Source organism: Copadichromis virginalis, linkage group LG20, assembly GCF_057382275.1.
Source record: "Copadichromis virginalis isolate Kocher_CV1m ecotype Utaka linkage group LG20, C_Virginalis_male_GT1.1, whole genome shotgun sequence".
Taxonomy (NCBI): domain Eukaryota; kingdom Metazoa; phylum Chordata; class Actinopteri; order Cichliformes; family Cichlidae; genus Copadichromis; species Copadichromis virginalis.
The window spans coordinates 13,056,312-13,073,548 of NC_140637.1; the positions used below are offsets into that span (position 1 = coordinate 13,056,312).

Sequence of the window (17,237 nt, forward strand, 5' to 3'; positions counted from 1 at the left end):
CCTCAAAATATATATATATATTTTTAAAAAGTATATCCTTTGATTACTGCTGTTCAGCCAGTGCAAAATGAGATTAAGAACACAAGGGTCCAATGCTGCCACCTACACACACCATGGAGTAGTGCGCCTGGACACCCGCTGTAACGCATTTGCGCCGCCAGGTGACGCACTCCTGTCACTGACTCTCTCCCTCCCTCTCCCTCTCTCGGTCTCTCTCTCTCCTCTTTGGGATGCCGGAGTCTGACTGCAGCTCTCCTCTCATTCATGTTGAGCGCTGCTCTCGTGTGCGCACGGAACTGCAGAGCTGAGCTTTTGGAACCGTTGCTGCAGCTGCTGCTGCTGTTGCTGTGTGACCAGTCCCGGCGGGAATGGAAACATCTTCTGCTGCAACATCCTAAATCTATATTTACATTTTTTTTTAAAAAAGAAAGAAAAAGAAATGCCATGCAGCACGAATGCAGAGGACGGTTTGATCAGTAAGTACAGCCAAACTTTTCGTGGTTGATTGTCATCTCTCAACTCGTCTCGGAACCTTTTCTCCCTCTCTCTCTCTTTTTTGTCTTCTCCTACATCCGAAATGTTGGTGACATTTCTTCTCCCTCTCCGACCCTTCCTCTCCTTGTCGCCCTTCGTACCCCTCTTGCCGATGCCTCTCTCCCAACTTACACTCTAACCAGAGCACACATGGACCACTCAGTGCTGCGGGGGGTGATCGGGGTTTGTGTTTCTGTCATTTTTGCGCTTTGGAGGGGAAGCAGCCAAACGCACGCTGAGGTTGCACATGGACTATCTGAAGGTCTTTTCTTTTTCCTGCTTTTGGAGGAATTGCTCAATTTGTTGAAGGTGAAAGATTGCATTACTTCACTGGCGAGGAGCTGCTGCGGATTTTTTTTTCTTTCTTGGATGCAAAGTGGCAGCATGAATGAGGCAGTTATAGTGCAAAGATGCGCGGCGGTGTTTTATGTCCAGCATGTCACAGCTTTTAATGTTGCTGTGGTGCGTAGTGAGGACGGCAGGAGTCTGACAGGAACGCTGTCGCAATGTAATAGTGGTGCCGTTTAGAAGAGCGATCAGTCACCGAAACCTCTGCTGAGCACAACCGGCTCACCAGAAAATTATACCGGACTTTTTAAAGATATTTTTTTTTATTTTGTGGCCTGTTGTGATTTATCATGACGATTGTTTGCTGAAAACTTGTGATGTCGCTCAAGACACGAAATCAACTTGGAAACACGCGGAGAGTGCGCGTGCACGCTTGCATGCATGCAAGGTCTCATATGTTTGGTTGTTGTGTATGCGCCTAGACGCAAAATGTAAATGTTTGACCTATGAATCCGAGAGCTCGTGGGTGTTGTTTGCTTCCACGGCTGTGTGTGTGTTTGTGAGATATGAGTGGACTTGCAGATTTTGTGTTCCTGTGTGTTTGTCCCATACCCTCCCACATATAAAAATATATATCCAGGCGGGCACACACGCACGCCCATAGCGTCATCATTTTTGGAGGCACGTCAAACCTGCTCTGACAGTTTTGTGTCACCTTATGAATTTTTGACTTGAAATGCGTAGGTGAGGCAGACAGGCTGATTTTGAGAGACTTACGGGCATCAAGCCACCAGTTTGCCTGCCAAGCACACAGAAAACGGAGGGGGGGGGGGGGGATATATCTCTTTAGTGTGTGTGTGTGTGTGTGTGTGTGTGTGTGTGTGTGTGTGTGTGTGTGTGAGAGAGAGAGAGAGATGTGAGCCTTCTCTGCATATTCCATCCTCATCTCCCTCCCTCTATCTCTACTTTTCTCTCTCAAGGGTAAACTTGTGAGCATGAGCGTGAGATGAAGGGAAATAGAAAGAGAGAGAGACCCCCTTTCTTAAGTGTGTGTCTGTGTGTCATGTTGCGCCTGTGCTGGGACCCGTCGATAAAGCAGGAAACCCTGAGCATCACTTCCACTCCGGGGCCGAGGCGTGACATCCAATGTGACTAAGTGACTGGGGAAAATATTAGTTCCTGGTTGCACCCAGAGAAACGCAGTGGGGTTTTTGTTGTTCTTGTGCTTTTTTTTTTTCAAAGTTTTTTAGGCCAAAATGAGTCACAATCAGACTCCGGCGACAGCGGTGCTGGATGTGCTTTGAGGTGCTTGCAACCTAATTACCTAGTTTATTCTTGGAGTCTTTTATTATTAAATTGTTCATAGAGGGTATGATATTCTCTCCCCCTGCTCATTATGCATCCTGTTCTACCTACAATAGACGTTCTGTGGGTAAGCAGTGTTGTAGTCGCATCGAATTGGACTTCTAGGATTTCTCATGTGGCTTTTTAAAAACAACTCCATACTCTGTTGGATTAAAAAAAAACTTGTCAAAAGTTAGGGCGACATTTAATTAACACTTTCTTTGTGGGTGTTGTGTCACACGTGCCTGTAAGCAGGTACTTTTCTGGCATTTTAACCTCTTTTATTTAACCCTAAAACTGTAATATACTAAAGCTTTGGACTCATTTTTGAAATTGCAGTATCCCTTTGAGGTTAATTAACTGAAATTAATCAAAGTAATTAAGTAATTACCGCATAGTACTTTTTAATAAGGGGTATTTCGATGAGCAGCCTCATTTTGGGTTGGTGGATGCGACTTAATTATGTAAGCCTCTGCTTTTTTTGGCGCTTCCTTGACATTGAATCACTATAAGCATCTTAGACGCCTGCCTGTAGTTCGGAGATGGTTTTGTTTGGGTGAAAGCAGCAGCCACCGCAGGGAATCTGTGTGTGTAGGAGGGTCAGGTAGTGGTGGTGTGGCAGAAGGGCTGCTGGAGCCCTGTCTTTACTCTCAACCCTCAGATCCCGGCTGAGATGAGAGCCGCAGACAATCGACAGTGCACCCTGCGGTCCGTACCTCGAGTGCTTTTAACAAATAAGGCCAGGAGGAGAGGGGGGCGAGCAGAGCTGCAATAAAGCAGACTGATAAAGCAGTCTGAACTCAGTCGGTGTGAGAAACACTCACAGGAAGGGTGGGCTATGGTAACGTGTCCGTATGATGCAATGAAAATGACATTTAGCCGACGGTTTGTTTTTTTATTTTATTCCTGTCGCCTTTAGAGATCTCCATTTAAATACTGTATGTGCAGCTCCGGTGGGAGCCGAATTGCCGACCCAGCGGTGTTAGAGCTGCGCGCTCTCTCCTGTTGAGCTGCTGATGACTAGACTGCCAAGAAAAGTGATATTGTGTGTCAGAATACCAGTCTGAATGCAACAAACAACACATTTTTTTCCTTCCACTGCTTGAAAGGCAGTTTGTCTCCCTAGTTTAGCTTATGCATGTGGCTCGGATAACTCAGTGACAGACTAGAGCGCCAAATACGGTTTATCAGAGCAACATTCCCACCAGGTCACATACTTGATTACAACCAAAAACAGTCAGCCGACGATGGGATTTTCCCTCCGCTTGCTGCCTATACTTAGCTGTCAGTCGTTCCAATAAGGAGATCTGTTTTTAAAATCAAATCAAATCAAAAGTGATTTGATTTGATTTAAAATAATAACTTTACTGTTTTGTTATATGTGAGCCCAGATAACCAAGTGTAGGACACCTTCAGAGTGGTGGAGTTCAGTGGTTCCACTGAAAACCTCTCGATCAGATCAGAGCAGCGTGGCTGTGCGAAGAACGGGTCGTGGTTGCCCATCTGTCAGTCACTGTTTCAAAGAAAGAGGATTGAATGATCTAAGAATGAGAGGAACATTAAAAAAAGGAGCTTTCATCGTTTATGTTTAGCCACAGCTTTATGATTAGTGCTCATTAATATGAAGCATTTAGTAAGAATTTAAGAATGTATTTTTCCTTTTTTTAACGATCAGCCACTGACAAAGTGTTTACAGCACCCAATTTTAGGCTGAACAACAACAACAAAAAAATCAGACCTGGGAAGGATGCAAGAAGAAACGATTGGAGCAAAAGAGAGAGAGATGGAGAGAAGCGATGGGGCTTTTAAGTTCCCCGCATCTTTTTGATGCAGCCTCTGCGCTGAAAGGCCATGGCAGATCAAACGGGGCAGGCAGATTGAAGTAGTTCCTCTTGTAAGGGGGAAGAGACGCTCCGACGCCGTGCAGATGCGACAGGTAACCGCGAGACGGAGGTGGGAGCCATTTTCGCACGCTGCGTAATTGGAAGCGCTCGCTTCCCCAGTTGAAAATAAGACTTGCAAAGGAGCTTTTTGATTATCGTTAGCATCGGCGTTTGGAATTTTCAAGCGAGACGAGCGGCAAGTGGGTGGGTGGGCGGGTGGACGTGGGGGGGGGGGGGGGGGGTATTTCCTATCCGGGTGAGCGCGAGGATAATTCTGCCGCTGTTTTGTCAGCAATTAAAAGAATTTCAGCATCCCAATTTCTTGTGCTGCTGCTGCTCCAGACCACGCAGCTTGTATTTGTTGTCCCAAATGGCCAATTTCTGCCTTATGTTCCGTGCTGTCTGAACAGTTGAGGCAGCAAAATAATCTCTCTCTCTCTCTCTCTGTGTGTGTGTGTGTGTCTTTGTGAGCGTGTGCACGACCCCTATCTCCATGTGCAGCCAAACAAAATCCCTGAACTTCCTGTTCTTATGCAGCATCAATCCAATCAGCATATCCCCATGTTTCCCATACTCGGAAAAGTGTGTCTGGGAAATACACACACACGCACACTTGAATATCCTCCCTTAACCCTCCTTTCTCTCCTTGTATATATTTAGTGCTGGGCCAAGGTCAAAGTTGGAGTGCTTCATTCTTGCTTTTTCCGTACATGGCTTTCAGATGCAGATCTGTCTTCTGTTATCTGTAATCCTGGTTAGACTTTCCCTGGGCTATGGGGACGTGTGGGAGGAAGGTACAGCAGGGAAATGATAAAAAGGAGCAGAGGAAAAAAAGGATGACAGAAGGAAGGATAAGGCGGCTACAAATCTGTGACTTTTTGGGCATTGCACCTTGAATATTTAATTTTAACAGACATCAGTATGAGGACTTGATGCGCTATAAAAGGTTCCACTGTGATTAAAAAAAGAAGAGAGAGACTAGATGGAAGGGGTTTCCGAGTGATAGGTTTGTCTTATTCAGCTGAAATCAACCCCCCCTTCCCCCCCGCCAGCAATAGGTGAGCTTTAGTGATAAAGTACTCCTTTTCTTTGCCAGAGTGGGAGGAAACTGTACTATATGAAAGTCGAAACTCACAATCCACACAGCGTGACATAAAATAAATATCCAAAAAACAGATACAACACCTTTCTCTACATGGAGCTCTTGCTCGGTGTTTATGAAGCAGTTTAAATTTTGCTCTTGAGCTTTATCGCGTCCTTTGGAGAGAGAAGAGAACGTAGGTGACATCAGAGAGAATCAGTAACAGCGGGCAGGGACCGATTTCGTTTTTTAAGTTGCTATAGTGGCACCATGAAAGTGTTTGTTGAAAAAGGAGAGAAAAAAAAGCTCACAAGGATGGGCTTTAGGGGGGCTCGCTGATGTGTGCAGAGGTGAGCGGATAGGTGAAAACGGTAATTTACAGTGTGCTCGGCTAGTGCTCGGTGAAGGGGTGTGGGGAGGGGGGAGTAAGCGGGTATAAGAGGCCGGAGAAATTAGAATGTTGTTGAGGTGAGGAGGTCGGATGCAAAGGTAACGGCGGGTGTTACACTTCTCTCTGTCTTGCTTTCAGACAATTTTCAGGTAAAGCACTTCACAGTTGCAGAGAGGAAATTGAAAACAATAAAGTGGGTTTCAAGCAGAGCACCGGGAAATGAGGAAGTAGCCACAAGGCCCCGAAGAATCTTTCAAATTAGGCAAGTTGTTTTTGTTCCTTCATATATCATGCTGTCTGAAGATGAACAAGTATGTCTGGCAGCTTTTCAACTCGGTATGTAATCTAATGGAGCGAACTCTCAAAACACACTGAATCATAGCTGGTGGCACACTCTCTTCTGCCCCCCTTAAAAAAAAATATATACACACACACACACACACACACGTGTGTGTGTGTGCATATATATATATATATATATATATATATATATATATATATATCAGGGAAAGAAGAAGAGTAATTGCAGAGGGGGGAACAACAGAGCATCAGCAGAGTAGAGTCTTGGAGAAAAAAAAACGCAGATGAGTTTTAAAGAAAGTGAGAAAAAAATTGAATAAGAAACCGGAGGGCAGTGAGGCAAAGACAGAGTGACTGCATTCCTGACAGCGTGTCTCAAATTCTGAGACTCTAAGAAGGAGGAGGAGGAGGGGATGGATAGGAAGTCACTGAGGTTGAAATCATGCAGCCCTAATTCAGGTTTTCCTTGAAGTGATTAGGAATTCAAAGGCATCAGGAGAGAAGGGAAACGTCACAAAGAAAGAGCTGAGAGAAGACACAGCAACGAGGGGCCAATTCCAGTGTGGCCCCTTTGCACTTTAACTGTGAAGGGTCTGCCACATTTAAGTGCTGTTCCAAGCTAAACAGCCTCTAGTGGCAGTGGGTTAGAAGGCCTTCAGGCTTATGGACCGCAATCTATCAAGTGCAACACCTTATTTTGTGTCTGATATGAAATTTCATTTGATTTCAAGATTCAAGGTTTAATCAATTTTTGTTCATGATCAGGAATTTTATTGCCCAAATAAAACTGAATGGTACAGTCCGTCTTTTTTTGAGTTTATATATTAGAAGAAAGTTGTTGAGGGTTTTTCTGTAATATTGTAGGGTCTTCAAATATCATATATGTTGTCAGTTGGCGTTATATAACGTCAACTAAATTGAATTGAAGTAAAAAAGTATATTGAACTCATAAATATACACAGGCTAGTGTGTAATTTCACCTCCAAAACAAATGAATACATCCACTCAAGGCTTTAACACACAAACATTTCCCCAAGCATGTTATTTATTATCCATATTGTTGCAATTACTTAATGTCAGCAGATTAGACATGAAGCCCTCTAAGCAACGAAGCTGGTTAGAAGCTAACATTATGCTAGCTAATGTTAGCTTTGAGTTAAAAAGTAATACTTTCCCTGTGACGAACAGTTTGATAAAATTCTCACATTTTGTGAGAGTTTATTCGCTAAGTGTCTGAGTTCAACGACGTTAGAGCCACTCCACATTTCAAAGAAAGTTTCATTAACGCTAGCTAACAGAGGCTAACAGCAGCGCTTACCAACAGAACAGTTCAGGATACAATAACTCACTCAAGTATCACTGTTACTGGACAGAAGTGAGTTTCACTGACTGATCAACTCATATTGGACTCCTTTCACAAAGTTTTACGGCTTCTTCCAGAGTAAATAAACATGTACATGGAAATGATATTAGGCTTCCATCTGTATCTAAGCTTTTAAGATTCAAGTGTGACATCATACGGAGTTACACTCTTCCAGGATTGGGAGCATGCAGCCCAAAGGTTGGAACAGGTCCAGAGTGACATGGGTGACTCATTTGAGAAATCACGTTTTTCCGTCTCTGGTGATTTGGATCACAAGACTTATTGTCGTAAGTCAGTATCCGTCTGCTGATCACTTTCTTGTGATGGCCTCATGCTTCTTTACTCGAGTGCAGCTTCAGAAGATTTTAAGTTAGAACACAACATTTAGAAATTTCTCTACTTAACCAACAAACAGACTACAGGGAGTGCAGAATTATTAGGCAAATGAGTATTTTGTCCACATCATCCTCTTCATGCATGTTGTCTTACTCCAAGCTGTATAGGCTCGAAAGCCTACTACCAATTAAGCATATTAGGTGATGTGCATCTCTGTAATGAGAAGGGGTGTGGTCTAATGACATCAACACCCTATATCAGGTGTGCATAATTATTAGGCAACTTCCTTTCCTTTGGCAAAATGGGTCAAAAGAAGGACTTGACAGGCTCAGAAAAGTCAAAAATAGTGAGATATCTTGCAGAGGGATGCAGCAGTCTCAAGATTGCAAAGCTTCTGAAGCGTGATCGTCGAACAATCAAGCGTTTCATTCAAAATAGTCAACAGGGTCGCAAGAAGCGTGTGGAAAAACCAAGGCGCAAAATAACTGCCCATGAACTGAGAAAAGTCAAGCGTGCAGCTGCCAAGATTAGAGATGGACCGATCTGATATTACGTATCGGTCCGATACTGACCTAAATTACTGGATCGGATATTGGAGAAAAATAAAAAATGTAATCCGATCCATTAAATATCACGAAAGCACCTCACAAAACTTGCAATACGCCGTAACTCACCTCAGAACGTTAGCACGTTGGAGCAGTATGCATCACGTGATAGAGCGGCTGTGGCATGCGGGACCTGTCGGTGCTCTGGATAACATTTGGAGCTTCGCTAGCAACCCGGCATTTCATCTCCGACAAAGTTATCCCCGAGAGAAGTAAAGCAAGTGTGTAAGTCCATCTCTGAATGTTTGTAAAGCATTCCTGCGTTAAGCTTAACAAACGATATATGGAGCGACTGCCTCTTCTTGCTGCTACTTCAATCATGAAACTGCTTAACGATCAGCTGATCAGCTTTTCTGTCGCGAGTCCGTGTCTCTAGTTTGCTTTTGGCCCACTTTGCACCAGAAAGAGGAAACCAGCGGCTGAACAACAGAAGCACGTTTAAGCTTGATCAGCTGTTGTTAGAATGTATTTAATATTACTTTCTACACCAGGATCTTTTTCTACGTAGCTGACGCTGGTAACTGTGCAGGGGCGGATCTAGCAAAGTTTAGCCAGGGGGGCCGGTAGGGCATGAACAGGGAAAAGGGGGCACAAAGACATACTTTTCTTTCTTATTCTCATTTAAAATGTCAAGCTTTTAATAAATAATTATCTGACACCCAAAGTTTTAATTTGATGCAAAATGAATAGAAGTCAATTACTGTATATAGTAACTATTAAGTCTAATATATATACCCTAGTAAGCTATAGTACTTTTTCCTTTGGGAAGGTACCATCTGTGCAGTCTGCAATTCTGTTGAAGAAAGATGTTGAATCTATTTAATATTTCTTGAAAAATAATTGATTTCTGTGCATTTTTTTCACACTGCATCAAATTAAGGTTGATTACGTCGATTAAGCATCATGAGGTGGAGCGTGAGGGGTAGTTCCCTATTTTTTATTTATTTATTTTTGTTGTTGCTGGGAGTTGGAACCCTATTAGTTAGGTTGCTTAATATTTACGCTAAGTACTCTTTAAAATACCAGAATAGGGAGGATGGTGTAGGTCTAAGTTTATTAGATTGATCAGTATTGCTGAACTATGAAACATTTTTTTTGCATACAGGTATAACAGAATAGCTTTAGTGTAGTTGTTGTTTTAAACTTGAGTATGAACTTATACAAAATGCAGCAAGATATTTAAAAAACAGTTTTGTTGATTAAAAAACACTATATCGGATTCATATCGGTATCGGCAGATATCCAAATTTATGATATCGGTATCGGTATCGGACATAAAAAAGTGGTATCGTGCCATCTCTAGCCAAGATGCCACTTGCCACCAGTTTGGCCATATTTCAGAGCTGCAACATCACTGGAGTGCCCAAAAGCACAAGGTGTGCAATACTCAGAGACATGGCCAAGGTAAGAAAGGCTGAAAGACGACCACCACTGAACAAGACACAAGCTGAAACGTCAAGACTGGGCCAAGAAATATCTCAAGACTGGTTTTTCTAAGGTTTTATGGACTGATGAAATAAGAGTGAGTCTTGATGGGCCAGATGGATGGGCCCGTGGCTGGATTGGTAAAGGGCAGAGAGCTCCAGTCCGACTCAGACGCCAGCAATGTGGAGGTGGAGTACTGGTTTGGGCTGGTATCATCAAAGATGAGCTTGTGGGGACTTTTCGGGTTGAGGATGGAGTCAAGCTCAACTCCCAGTCCTACTGCCAGTTTCTGGAAGACACCTTCTTCAAGCAGTGGTACAGGAAGAAGTCTGCATCCTTCAAGAAAAACATGATTTTCATGCAGGACAATGCTCCATCACACGCGTCCAAGTACTCCACAGCGTGGCTGGCAAGAAAGGGTATAAAAGAAGAAAAACTAATGACATGGCCTCCTTGTTCACCTGATCTGAACCCCATTGACAACTGGTGGTCCATCATCAAATGTGAGATTTACAAGGAGGGAAAACAGTACACCTCTCTGAACAGTGTCTGGGAGGCTGTGGTTGCTGCTGCACGCAATGTTGATGGTGAACAGATCAAAACACTGACAGAATCCATGGATGGCAGGCTTTTGAGTGTCCTTGCAAAGAAAGGTGGCTATATTGGTTGCTGATTTGTTTTTGTTTTGTTTTTGAATGTCAGAAATGTATATTTGTGAATGTGGAGATGTTATATTGGTTTCACTGGTAAAAATAAATAATTGAAATGGGTATATATTTGTTTTTTGTTAAGTTGCCTAATAATTATGCACAGTAATAGTCACCTGCACACACAGATATCCCCCTAAAATAGCTAAAACTAAAAACAAACTAAAAACTACTTCCAAGAACATTCAGCTTTGATATTAATGAGTTTTTTGGGTTCATTGAGAACATGGTTGTTGTTCAATAATAAAATTATTCCTCAAAAATACAACTTGCCTAATAATTCTGCACTCCCTGTATAATGGGTGCGGAATATGTTCAGCAGCAACTCTCAAAAGCCTCGTTCGGACAAGATCGCTTCCTACAAGAATGCGAGCTAATCAGGGAGTGATGGTACGTTTGTCCGAGCCTACAGCTGGATGTAGTGCTACATGGGATTTGATGAGGAGGTGAAGCTGTGAATGTACAGAGGTGTTTAGAAGTCAGTAATATTTCATCTGAGTTGGTCTTTTTGTGGCATTTGATTTGGACGAGCCTCAAACAACCTGTCAAGCATGAAGAAATAATGACGTTCACATAAAAAAGTGGGGTAGTGGCATGAGTCTTAATTAGTTTTTCCCACACAACTACACTGTATTTGAAGATGGAAGAGCAAACAAAAATAATTCCATATATAGACCTAATTTGTCACTAAATCTGATGGAGGGATAATCGCCCGGCCTCTCCAGTAACTTCCTCATTCCATGAGCAGACTTCAACTCCACCATATTGGAGTTGGATTTGGTTGCATCAGTTGTCCCTTTTCTGCTCTGTAGCCTGTCTTTGTGAGCTCACTCTACTGGCAGCAGGCACTCTACCTGCTGCAGGTTGTAGCTGGAGTGCCTTTACAGCTCTCAGTGAATAACCAAGCAGAAGAGGGACAAACATCGCCAGCTGCTGTTTAAGATGGAGGGATTGGGGTCTGTCAGATTGTAGATCGAGGAACTCCTATAGGGAAACACTTGACGGTAAGGATTGGATGTAGCGAGCTTTCAAAATAAGAGGGAGGATATTGCCCAGCGGTAACTCATTTGTGTTGCTGTGTCAGACAGTTGAAAAAATACAACAAAATACGCTTGGAAGACTGTCAACATACCTGGGCAGCCTGTCCAAGTATAGTCTATGTGTGAAAAACACGGTTATTGTGACTACTCACTGATGCAGCTACAGTTTGAGGAATATTTTCAGACAGCCACTTTTTCCTGGCAATTTATGGCATTGATTTTGCCAGATGATTTGAAGTGTTAAGTTGTATTTGTATCCTAAACGGTTCCAAAAACAGTGTACGGTAACATCATTTTTATCACAAGTCACGAAGAAAGAAAAGAATAAATAAAGACTGAAAAAGAGTGTTTGAGTGTTTATTACGCAGCCAACAAAACCAATTTAGCAGCTGGAGGAGAACATAAGGTAAACAGACATAGTCATCGAGAGGGATCCTGGCAGCTCCCCCTTGGCTTTGCTGTGAGGAAATGACAGGAATGACAGCAGAAATGCTGAGTCAGCGAGTGCAATGACACTCCCCGAATCATCACACACATGGCTGTTTGTGCACGCTCAGACACACACATCTCATTTTGTTGAGTGCTCGGTCAAACAGAAACCTGAATGCGTGAGGGAGGGGTGGCTGTAATGTCGTGTGAGTGTGTGTGTGATGAGAAACAGGATCAGAGAACCATTTGCAATGCGCGCCGTCATCTGTCTCTCATCTTGAGAAAAGTGTAACTTCCAGGTTCAGCATTTTTCCTCAAGGCCATCCCAGCAAACGTCCTTGTTTCTTTTATGTATCATCTATAGGCTCATATATATCTTGTTGTTTGACTGCTTTTGAATTTGAAATGTTTAATTGACTCTGAGCCCAAGTGGTGCAATGAAATTCAATTGATCTCAGGTTTACTACTGGGCCCGTCAACTCGAGTGGGCATTTATCTGGGCTGAACTCAGAGAGGAAGGAGAAGTACATTAAACACGCCAAAATGTAACCACCTTGGCTTTAGTTGTGATAGATTAACTTCTTCCTTGGTTTGAGAAGTGAACTTTCCCCTCTCGGTTTAAGCCTCTTTGGGTTCTGCCAATCCAACTCGGCTTTCTTTCTTCCATTTGCCTTAAAAGCAATCCTGGCAGCTAGAAATCACCCGGAATTCTGTCGCAAAGACGGATATGGTTTATAAGACACAGAAACAGTGCAGTATTGATAGTAAATGCCTCCTCTCAACCACAAACAAAAAAATAGGAGGTGATACTGCGTGGGTCAAAAAACATCTTGAAATCCATTTAAGGCACCTTGAATTTTCCTGTTTGAAACTGGCGTCTCCGCGGCCATTGAGTATGCTGCTTTTATAGGGTGGTGATGCATGGGAAACCATTTTAAGGTGGTGCAGACGGGCAATTTAGCTTTTAACAGATGCAGGGGGGTGCAAATGGACGGAAATTGGAGAGAAAGTGTTGAGTTCGGTGGAAGCAGCAGTGACACAACCACAGGAGAAGCTTTTGTCTAGCGAGATGAATTTACTCAATAACCTCTGCCTAATGGGGTTGTCTGTTATTTTCTGTTTTTGTGCCTATCTCTATTCCTCTCTCCTTTCTCCACAGCTGAAGTATTGTGCGCTCTTATTTCGTGTGTTATTCTCACCCCCTCTGTCTCTTTATCCTCTGTCTGCGTGGCGCTGTCTTTCTTTTCATTCAGGAGGCTCACATTGCCTTCTAAAAGCCCAGAGAATTCTTAAGTATTAGCTATTATTTCAAGCCTTTTCATGTTTCTCATCACACAGCCGCAGGTGCTTTTGTCCACTTTTCCGTTTATGCAGATCAGAGTTGCTCTTACCGCCAGCTACAATCGAATTTTACTGTGTGAAGGTATATTGGTATCAAAAAGCCCAAACTCATTGTTCATCACATCAGAGAGCCAAGTGTTTTGAAATCAAGGCGCTATATTGTGTTATAGGCTCATTTTGGGGTTGCTGGTAGATAGGAATCTAAAGTCACATCAGACTCGTACACGTCTTGTTTGGATTTCACTTTAAAAAATTTTTTTTTTGCAAATCCTACAGCCTTGTCTCTACATGCTTGTCAAACTTTCTGAGACTTGCTTTCATGTAGTCTTGGCCTTTGGTCTTGTGTGAGTAGCCTTGACTTTTGTAGCCACACCAGCATCACAGCTCTGGAGATGGTTATGTCAGCCTGCCTGTCTATTACTTATCCACACTGGGCAAAAAAACAGAAATGAATGGACCAAATGGCATTCATTCTTGCTGCATAAATTTTCATAAAAACTTGAGTGATCTCTAAGTTTTCCTCTAGCAACACTGTGAGGTTGTCACTTGCGGTTTTGCTATAAAATTTGGAGCAGACATTCAGATTCCCCTTAAAGATGGCTAGTTGGTCCAAAACTGATTACATACAAGCGTCTGACACTCTAAAGCAGTTGACATTGATTTGATGCCTTCTAAACATTAACATGTATGCAGTCTCGCTATTCTTTAAGTTCTCGAGTAACATCTGCACTGTTCTGCAGTGTTATTTGCAGAACAGTGCAGATGTTCTGCAATTAAGACATACTAACAAATCACAACAATAGTTGCCTTGAGGCACTTTATATTGTGAGGTAAAGACTCTACAATAATACTGAGATGACACTCTATGGGCAAGCAATTGGCAACAGTGGGGAGGAAAAACTCCCTTTTAATAGGAAGAAACCTCCAGCAGAGTCAGGCTCAGGGAAGGACAGCCATTGGCTGCGAATGGTTGATTAATGATTAAATGCCGAGTGGTGTTAAACACATAGAGAGTGAAAAGACTTCTGCAGTGTTATGTACAAGTGCAGGTAATGTCTCATTTTTTCATTGTACTTTTTTTATTGTTTCACAAGAAAGCGTCCTCGTTTTAGGCAGTTGGATTCATGTGCAAACACATGGCAAGATTTCATACCTCTGGTTATTTATGCAATGTTGAGTGAGTTCTGACTCATGGCTTCGTGACTTGGTGTATCGCCCATTTGGACTTTGGACACCCAGTCTATTTTCTGACAAAATCTCTTGATTATCTTTGTGCCCTAATCCTATAGGATGTGTAGCATAAAACATGGATCTCAAAAATCCTAAATCTTAACAAATAAACAGTTTTAATAGACCTCTAAATGTCTTTTTCACTTCCATATAACTAAAAGCAGTGGACAGTGATATGTTGTTATCAGCTGTTCCACCAAATTTAATGGTTGGATTGCTTAAAAGGTAAAACAAAAGGTACAGAAATTGGCAAATGAACCCATCCTGATCTTGGTTGCTGTTGCTCAAAAAGCATAAAAGACATCATGTAGCTAACTTTAATGCAGCATTGTTCACTTAAATATATCACACATCCTACTGGCAAATCTGGGATGTGCTGTTCAGCCTGTTTTGTTCTGGGATTCTTGGGGTCTCACTGCTCTTCTTTCTGCCTCAAACTTTCCATTTATGCTCATAATACTGCAAGAAGGTGTCCTCATCTTCCTGACTTATGCTTCCCACATATGCATACGGAGAGGCAGGTAGGTCCCCAAAGAGAGCCATTCTGCCAAATATATATTACTGCTAATGGAAATAGCAGTCTTTTTTAATATAGTGGTCTTGAATTAAATACTGCCAGCATAAGTCATCTCAGGGCACTTCATATGGTACGGCTGAGACCACAGAGTGTTATAGAGAGAGAAACCCACCAGTTTCCTTTGAGCAAGCACTTGGGGTGGGGTTTAGTGATTTGTAATCTTAACCTCCTTTTTTGTTCTTTGCTTTGGCCGCCCATTACATTCCAGATGAACTGTCACACTTTTTAAATTGAATTCGTTAAATTTGAGATACCCCGAAGACACTGCTCAAAGCGTGTTTGTGCCACCCTTCTTATGACGGCAGTTCTTCTTCCCTTCAGCCTCCTCATCTGTTTTTTTAATATAGATGCCGTGTAAGATGTTTTATTCCTCCCTCCTCTCTCTGACTAGTACTGTTGGTTTTAGAGATCTCAGCAGACTGAATAGAGGAGGCTTTGCTGCAGGCGGCTCCTTCTCCCTAATGAGAGAAATGGAGCCGTTCGCTGCAAACGTGCACATCTGTGTTCGGCGCGCACGTGTGTGTTCGTACCAGCGCCTGCCTGTGTGTAGGCAGTCGGAGCAGCTGAGTGTTTATGTATGTGGTTTTGTGAAATTGCTCGTGTGAAATATTATGTGTGTGTTTGAGTCAGCGTGTTTCTGTGTGTAGCTGTGGGGTTTGTTTTTGAGTGTTTTGTGTGCGTGTGTGTTTCATGCCTCACGTCTCCACACACTGTTTCAAATTCTTTCCTCTTGTGAAACTGAGGAAACTGAACAGTTTATGTGGCTGTTGAACACAACATTTCATTTTCCCACTGTGTGCTGATGTAGTTGACTGGCTTCCCTGTGTGCTCCTGGAGGAATTCAGCTCCATGTTTCTTCCTCTCACTTTGTGTATAACGGCAACTGTGTGTGTCTTGTGTGTACAGTTTATGATTAGCAGAGTTCTTGGATTTCTGTCTTTTTCTTTTAAACCAATCATAAATATTTAGGTAATGAGCCTCAAAATGTCATTCAGTGATTGTTGTAATTAACTCAAGAATCATTTATACTAATTGTTAAAAACTATGAAAAATGCCCTTTACTGCCTTAGGTGAGTCTTTGCTTTTTGATTCACTGATGCCAAGTAGTCTGTTTTTATCTGATGCATTCCCATAAAAGAAAATCCTTAAAATTTACCTTCACATTATGTTATTGGAGATAGCTACCAAGCTAACAATGAGAAGGCAAATCAAGGAAAACGCTGAATCCTCAACTGCTACAATGAGACTCCCAAAAGGTTGATTCTGTTCATCTGGACGTAGCGTTTTGTGGGAGAAACGTTTCGTCACTCATCCAAGTGACTTCTTCAGTCTCAGCTGACTGCAGGTTTCCCCAACCTTATAAACAGTACATTTGCACTGTGACTGAAACCAGCCCACTGAATAAACAATCGACTGTGAGGTCATTTCCTTGATCATTAACATACAAATCGATTGAGCATGCATCAAGACTGCTATAATGAGACGATCCGGTCATTGTCCTCTAGAGAGGAATTCTGCTGGAGTGGTCCACTTGTATTGGTATTTACCAAGTTGATTTCTGTGATCACCTTTATCCTATGATAAAATATTTCTGTCATGATGGGAGCGGTGCCTTGGGTTTGAGGAATGGTGTTCCGTTAATCCAGTAGAGCTCCAGCGTCTTGGAAAATCAATTCCACTGAACACTGGAGCTGTTCTGGTGGGACATCATACTGACTCCTCACCTTATTAAGACACTTAAGGGCTCGTTACATCTGCATTTGTTGCCTTTGAGAACAGTAGCACACTCCAAAATTGTTGTTGTGGCCGGGCTGAAGATACAACTGTTTTTTTCTACCATTCGATCCTTTCGTCTTCAACCCCCCGAATCCCAGCTGGTCACGACAAATGGCTGCCCCTCCCTGAGCCTGTTTCTGCCAGAGGTTTCTTTGTCCTGTTTAAATGGTTTTTCCTTCCTACAGTCGCCAATTGCATGCTGCTGAGAAAATATTTGTTTTTGATTGAAATTCCGGACTTTTACAATCTCCTGCAACAGTGCAAACACTTAGCTGCCCCTGACTGGAAGAACCCCCTCTTGTTGCCGGTCTGCTCTGGGATGTTAAAGTGAAACCAGCATATTTGCAGCTTATCTGAAGACTTTCAAAACGTATTTCTGAAAACATTTGAAGTGAGAAATAAGTCAAGAACCTTTAAATTGGTTTTTATTTTGGATCAGTGTTCTTATAATTTTTTTTAGAAGTTTCCAGTTGCCTCATGTCAAGGCTGATGCCCCTGATTCACATAGGGAAAGCCTAGACTTAAACTGTATGCAAATAAGAAGGAGGCAACACGATGCTTGGGCTCTTGAAACCCAACACACCGAA

The 17,237-nt window shown here is 42.5% G+C and overlaps 1 protein-coding gene across 1 annotated transcript in view; it reads left to right on the forward strand.

The window, feature by feature from the left end:
- The first annotated feature begins 295 nt into the window (after positions 1-295).
- The window catches only part of LOC146684456 (plexin-A1-like), a 314,632-nt gene continuing 297,690 nt past the window's right edge, over positions 296-17,237 (forward strand). Inside the window, exon 1 of the mRNA XM_085444381.1 lies at positions 296-476. The gene's annotated coding sequence lies outside the window, so the exon portion shown is untranslated. The remainder of the gene's footprint in view (positions 477-17,237) is intronic.